A 7,495-nucleotide genomic window follows, 5' to 3' on the forward strand; every position below is an offset into this window, starting at 1 on the left:
AGTCTCCAATATATTTAACAATAGACTCCTGTATGGGGCTGCTGAATCACGGCCTGAACCTCTGATTGATCACCTGAGGCGAGCAATGAGTCAGCCACAGGAGCACAGGTGAAGGCAAATCACCTGTGCTGCAGGAAGGGGTGGAGCCTGGCTTCACTTCTCCTAAACCCATTTAAGAGCTGACTGCCAGTGGGGAAGGATCTCTCTGGAGATCTGCTCCATTGGAGTTCATCTTGCAAGCCCAGGATAAGGTGAGTGACTTTCTCTTATTACTCCAATATAAATTATATTTGCCAGGCTCCTGGAGATACATACATACATACATACATACATACATCTCCAAAGATAAATGTTCAAGTTATTCTCTTATGCTCCTATTGTAGGAACCATTATAACTTCTTTTTATTCTCTACTGTATTTTCTGCTTATGAATCTCATCTCCTTATTTCTTAATTTGTTTTTCACCTGCTTTCTTCCACAACAGGCTGACATTCTATTTAATTGTCTAATTTCTGATGCATTGTCTGTGAGTCTTTATTTTTTTTTTCATCACCATTTCCATCTGTAATGTTACTTTGACTTCTGTGGGGGTTGTCTGTAAGGTACAACCTGGAAAATGAACCAAGGCTTTCCATATGTTCTATCTATCCAGTCAACAATTCTTAATTATTTGTTTAAACAATAATATTAAATAGTTACGGTATCCAAAGAGCTTGTTTGTTTGTCTTATTGGATGCTGATGAAACCAGGGGAGACGGTCAGATTAGGTGTCAATTGGCTGTATCACTAATAACAGTCACCAGCATCTCTCTACAAATATGTATGTGCTATTTTTATTCAGATGGAGTAATGTATATGAAAATGTATAGTATGCTGCTCATAATGGAATCTTTTTGTTCTTTCTTGCTTGCTTGAAACTGAAGAGGAACATACATAGCCTCATGAGTTTCCACTGTGTCTTGTTTCAGATGCAGAGATTAACAGAAATCCTAAATGATAAGAATTCATACAAAATATGCAAGGTCAAGGTGAAGTTTACAATAAGCAGGTTAGTTCTCCAAATATGTCTAGATCTACGAATAAACCTGCCAGCAGCTGAAGCTGCTGCATGGAAGGCAGTGATCACAATTCTTAAGCAACAATAAATTTGTATAAATATAGTAAAATTAGCTTAAAAGAGCAGAAGAAGGATAGGATATCTGTCTCATTTTTGCTTGAAATTGTAATTTCATGCAGGGAAAGGACACTTGGCAAACTCATTTCCTTCCAAACTTAATAAAATACTATATAATACTGCTGGTGACTGGCAGCTCCCTTTGATGATAAAACAGGATACCATGTGCATGTAAGCAATAGGAGTGTTTGATCCAGAAATATAGTTCAGTTAACTTTGGAGCACTTTATATGTATAATTATGGTCATTAAACTGGTTTCTGAATGAGTTAAACTGTCTTTCTTGTATCTGTAGATGACATATATGCAGAAACAGAAAAGGCTGCTTTCAGAAACGTGTTAAGTTTTGAAGATAAAAGTTAAGGAAGATACTGTCTTCTTTTTTTGCTAATGTATTTTGCCAAGATGTATATTTGAATGTTTGAAGTATTTAAAAATATCCATTTGCTGGAAATTTGTATAGAAATAAGCATACAGATTCTTTCTTGGTGCTCGTTGTTTGTATATATTTTGTATTATTAAAGGAGATGAATTACTCAAGGTCAGCAGCAGAACTGGAAAAGCAGCTGATGACATAAAGCTTAACTTTGGCACTTGAGTCTCCTCTTAGAAATCTGTACCCAAGTACTGAATGAAAACATAATGTTCACAAGTTTAACCTTACATACTAGATGATTCATTAAAAGTGAAAAAAACTAATTAGTCACTGCCTGTATTATTGTAATCAGAACATGACTTTTGATCTTAGTCCTGTAGTCTCAAACCCATTCTGTTTCAGGTGAGATGCAAAATCTTCATCTAAAGAGAGTCACAAACACTTTTGCTCTGTACCAGAGATGCAAATTCATGTGGTGCCACTGGTCACCCAAATTGTCTTGAATTTAGAAATTTCAGTGAAATGGAATAACTTCTGAGTGTAAAAGCACAGGTATGGAAAGTATGCTTTTCCTCCAGAACAGTCCCGTGATCATAAGGACTGTGGTCCAGGTGACACTACCTTTAGGCTTAAGAGAAAGTAACAGTTTTTTTTTTTAAACTGATGTTTATCCTGAGGATAAACTCATCTATTGTTGTGTAAGTCTTCTGTGAGGGTGTTACTATATGTCAAACTTGAAGTGAAATGATTTGAATTTCCACTATATTTGTTATTCCACTAATTATTTTCTGGGTTTCAAGAGAAAGGGTAAAAAGAAAACATGAAAATCCTCAAATATACAGGGAAGGAAAAGATTCACAGTTAATGTCTAGCTCTGTTCATCCACTTTCATGTGAAATGATGATTGAGAGTAGCTGATGAGGTTGGAAGAATAGTTTCAGACAGGCAATATTTTGGACTGATGGAAGCAGTTCTGCAACTTGATGTTCTGGGAACTAATGAGGTTTTGGGTCGGAGGATGATGATTTGCCCCCATCTTTCCCTACCAGCAGTACATATTACCATAGGCACTACCCTTGTTTTTCACTTATGTAGCCTAGGTGAACTAAATCCTATTTTGTTTTTCTTCCTTCCTCTCGAGTAAGGCCAACTCCTTTGTCCACAGAACAAGAAGACTCACTGTCACCATTTTCTTTTTCTGAGTTGGGCTTCTGAACAATTTTATAGATTTTGAAAGGATGTATTAAAATTATTTATCAAACTGAAAAAAAAATTAAATTATTTGAGTAATAAGAGTTCAGATTTGGATTTCCAAAATGTAGAGAAGTAATTATATACAAGCTGTAAGGCTAACTTTGGAGAAAGTTTTCAGCTTTTGCATCTCAAAGGAATCCAGAACAATACCCTATCTTTTCCTCATGTCTCCAGCATTTGCTAATCTTGAAACTCTCAGTAACATCCATGACTTATTTGCTGTAATATTTATGTAAGCATGAAGTCTGTTGTGCTACAAAGCTATGTTGAGAGTAGTATGAATAGGTGGAGTCTATTCTTGTTCTTGGGTACCATACACAAAGACCAAGTGAGTGAGGAAGATGCTGATATCAGCTTGTTTTCCTGGAAACTTGTACTGCCAGGTGGTGGTGCTGTTCCTAGGAAAGGTTCCTCCTTTTTAGAAACGCTCTTCTTTTTCACTTGAGTTTTAAGTTGATAAAATCTCAGAGGTGCTCATTCCAAGCTCCATTTACCCTAGAAATTTAATTTCATAAGATAACTCTGTTGTAGAGATAATGGAAAGTGTAAGTCAGTAATGCATCTCTGTCATCTACAGATGTTTGGGTCACTCAGGTGTGTCTCAATTAACTGATAAGGTCTAACTTAAGGAGCTCTAGTGGTAGAGCCTGTACTTATCTTCCATGAGACATTCTCTTTCATAAGTTAGATTAACCAGGAACAGAGAATAAATTATGGGAAAATGACTAAATGGGCAGTTTCAGGTGGCATACTAATATAATAATCCTTTAAGAAATGTTTGTATGATTTTCAGGAAACTACGAAGAAAAAAAAAAGAGTAAAAAGAGTAGAAACAAAGGAGCTTAGTACTCTGGTGACTCAGAAGTTGTGGTGGGGCTGTTCATATAGTGAACACATGATAAGAATCAGAAAAACTCCCCCGCTGACAATCCAGCAAAGTGAAAACTTCCTTAAAGGGGACTCCAGAGGCACTAACTCTCTAAAATAGTTTGAGTACAAATCTGTAGGATGATTTTATTATTTTTTTGGAAAAAAAAAGTAGAAAGCACAGGTCAACCCCTAAGCACAGCACATAAGTTTGAGGAAGGGGTGGTCTATCATTAGCTCCTTTTTCTCCTATGTCACCTCATTCTTCTGGTCCAAGATACTCATAGGGAAAACACTGCTTCCTGAAGTACTAGTCTTGCTAATTGATATGAAAAAGTTGCTCTATTATTTTCTTGTGCTTGTGTGTGTTATGCGAGCAATCTCCTGTCTTGCCATTAAGATAAAAGTACTTACTATCCTCCAAGCAGAAAGCTTCTATCAGGACTGTGCTGAAGTGCTGCTCTACTCTGAGGCATTCCTGCATCACATACATCTCCCTACTAATCCATGAGTGAAACCAAATCACATTAGCATGTCCAGTCAACACTGTCACCCTCATTAGCTGTATCTCCATAGTCCCCACATGCAGCAAAGTGTTTAGTAAGTGCTGCGCTTCTGAGAGAATAGTCCTGTTTTCTCCTTTGTGACTCCTTACATGCTGAAAACTAAGCATGGGTTTTAGTATGTTACTCAGCTTCTGTGCAGAAATCAAGAAGTAAATAGTTCTGCCTCATCTGGGGAGTAACTCTCCTAGTTCATTCTCTCTTCAAAATAGGAAACTGAAGCTGGTTGCCCTAAACCAAGAGGGAGACACCTATTGAATTTATTGTGCTATTGAGCACACTTCTATAACAGTTTTCATATTAAGTTTGTCCCACTGTGACCTTCTTGAAAGAATGATTGCAACTTAGAGCAAGTAAGGGTTGCAAAACACTCCTTGAAGACCCTTTCCTGTTATATTTTTATTTCTGTCCTGATAATGGCTAGTCATCCTTATAAAGTTGTAATTTCTGTCTTTGATAAAGTTCCTTAAAAGTCTTTAAACACTTTAATAACTTCTCTGACAGAAACTCCTATTTATGGCGCTAATCAAAACCCATCAGGATCCCTGCAGACCAAATACTTAGGCTACTATCTCTATGGCCTTCCTAGCAAGTCTGTTTATTCACAGCCAGAGTCTCCAAGGCGTCTTATAAACATATTCTTTATGAAGTACTTTTCACTTCATTGTATTTTGTTAAAGCTCATAAAAGACCTACCAATAAAAAAGTTGTTCCAGCTCACTTCTCACATAAGCATACTGATGCTTTAATTACCCTGCCAGATTTTGAACATTCCATTATTTATTTACTTCTGATTAGATGACAGATTTTTTTTTAATTAAATGGTCTCTCCTTACAGTCTCCATTATACCAATTTTCCCATTGATGATGACAGTATAAGTTTGCATGAAAGGAGGGTAGAATAATGAGTCTGCTGAAGACTGCATAACAATAAGATCAGATTTTTCCTACATAAGAATATAATCACAAATTAAATATTGGGTATCTTTAGCTGCTATTTAAAATTAAAGCACCTCACCCAGGGGGATGCGAGATTTTTGAAGACATATAATTTTTTTTCATTTTAAAGGTACCTTTCCATTGGCAACAAAAAATTATAACTAGTCCCAGCAGAGTCCAAAAATCCAAATTGTTCCAAGCTGTGGTGACACTTTCACAGCATTTTGGTCATTGAATTGTCTCCTTAAGATGTGGCTAATGAATTACTTCCTTTTCTCCATATAATCAGAACTTGCATACATATTTTTCTTTCTTTTGGTGTTTTATCATATTGCTCTGTTTTTTCATCTAGAAACTAGTACTTGCCCTTCTTTTTAATGTACCTATCTATTCATTAGCCTGTCAGAATGTCTACAAATACTAGATTGTATTGAGGAGGCAGTGCCTAATTTGTCAAATTAAAACATTTTTTCTTGCTTTCTAGCACATGAACTGTGGTGAGTGCAATTGTGTTTTGAGACACATTAAAACCAGAAGTTACAGCCATTGAGCTGGTGGGTGCTTTGAAAGAGTGTTATACAAATTACCCAGCTGAAGAGAATTGAAGCCACAGTGAAAATCCTGTTACTACCATCAGATATGTATAAAAAAAGATTTTACAAAGCAGTTCAAGCCGATCCCTTTATGGATTTTTTTTTCAGTGACCGGTACATATGAGTTCAGTCAACGCACAAAGTACCCTGAACAGTATTTCAGTCCTTACATTTCATTGAAAATCTATTTTCTTTTTTCCTTCATTGAAACCCCTCAGACTATCCAGTTACAAAATGTCTCAAAATATCCTCTGGCAGCCAAATGAAAGGTAGTAAAATGGTTTTGTTTCTTTTACCTCTTTTCCAAAGTACAAGTACTCTGAAATGCATCAGGCAGTGTAATAGTAACATGTTGTACGTACCCTGAAATAGAAGAGGTGTAAAATGATGTTGGCAATGAGAGTTATTATTAAGAGTGCCTGTCCTTTGTCAGATAGTTTTGGAAGAGAGGCACTGCAGGGAATGATATTCACACCCACAGCCACATGTCCATTTGTGCTCACACATGCGTTTTTCAAAACACAGCAGTATGTACTGACAGCTTGTGAAGGATCAGCATCAAAAATTTCCTTTGAGTCATTTCTTAGCCTCCAGTAGCGGCTGGAAAAATGTTTGTGATCAAACTGAAATGTAAAACTGAGGTACTATAAATAGTACCAAGTTCTTCTTGTTGGAAGAAGGAGAATATCCTTCCCCAATACTATGTGAAATTCCTCCTGAAGAGAATGAAATTATATTAATGAAAACATTCCTTCTGTATATTTTTAGTATTAAAAATGTAGGCGTTTGATTACTGCAACAATTTTTGCTTGAGCTTAAGTACTGGTAATGCCACTGGAAGAAAAGTTTATTTTCATTAATTACCTTAGAGCATAAATTGATGCACAATTGATTGATTTTAATTCTGCTCTAGTCTGTTGTGAGTCACATTGGGCTGCAGACTTTGTTGACTTTAGTGGAAATACCATCTTGGGTCACAGGTACCAACGTTTTGTTGTCAGCTAGTTGATTTATTCCATATTTTAGAGGCAAAATTCTCACCTTCCTTGCCTCAATACTTTCCTCATTTGTAGATTTCTTGCTACATGGCTCAATCTTAGTATCAAATTTTCCAACTTATCCTTGTCCCAGTTCCTTCAAGCGCAATGCTTGCAACATGAAAATAGAAATGAGGACCTGCTGATGATATATGTGTGCAGTGCCTGAAAGGTTGCTTGAAGAGGTTTGATGTGACACTAAAGGTCCTGAGAGCGTCTTTTGTAAGTCATTTGCTTTCCTCTTTTGAAGAAGAGTTTAAAATCAATCGGACCACACTGTATCCTGGTATTTGAAACTTCCATTCCTAAGCAGGGAATTCAGCTGTCTGATCACAGGTATCTGGCACTAGATACTTTTGGGCAACTGCACGGTGTAGAGGCATCTGGATGGCTGCTGATATTCCTAGGTGTGTCTATGATGGTATTAGACACCTGAGTCCTATCAATAATGTCCGGAGCTTTTTCTAGTCAATATTCTACTTCTAAGATTTTCAAGGTCTAAAAGAGAAATCTGCATATTAATATCTTTTCAACCCACAGTTCAATTTTTCTTTACAAAGTTTGGACAGCGAATTACTTTCTAGAGTATCAAGTTTGCACAAGCTTATTTCTTATTATTCCACACTCCTTTCTTATTTAAGTACCCCAAACAGGAGAACTGAGGGTTCTGAAATTCACTGTATTCTATTCTTC

At 36.5% G+C, this 7,495-nt stretch overlaps 1 long non-coding RNA gene across 1 annotated transcript; it reads left to right on the top strand.

Annotated features, from left to right (window-relative positions):
* The first annotated feature begins 210 nt into the window (after positions 1-210).
* LOC109368418 lies at positions 211-1,919 on the top strand. The gene is made up of 3 exons (XR_002116418.1): positions 211-251; positions 969-1,048; positions 1,469-1,919. It is a non-coding gene; the product is annotated as an uncharacterized LOC109368418 (long non-coding RNA).
* Positions 1,920-7,495: the final 5,576 nt, after the last annotated feature.

This window comes from Meleagris gallopavo, chromosome 6 (genome assembly GCF_000146605.3).
Source record: "Meleagris gallopavo isolate NT-WF06-2002-E0010 breed Aviagen turkey brand Nicholas breeding stock chromosome 6, Turkey_5.1, whole genome shotgun sequence".
Lineage (NCBI taxonomy): Eukaryota > Metazoa > Chordata > Aves > Galliformes > Phasianidae > Meleagris > Meleagris gallopavo.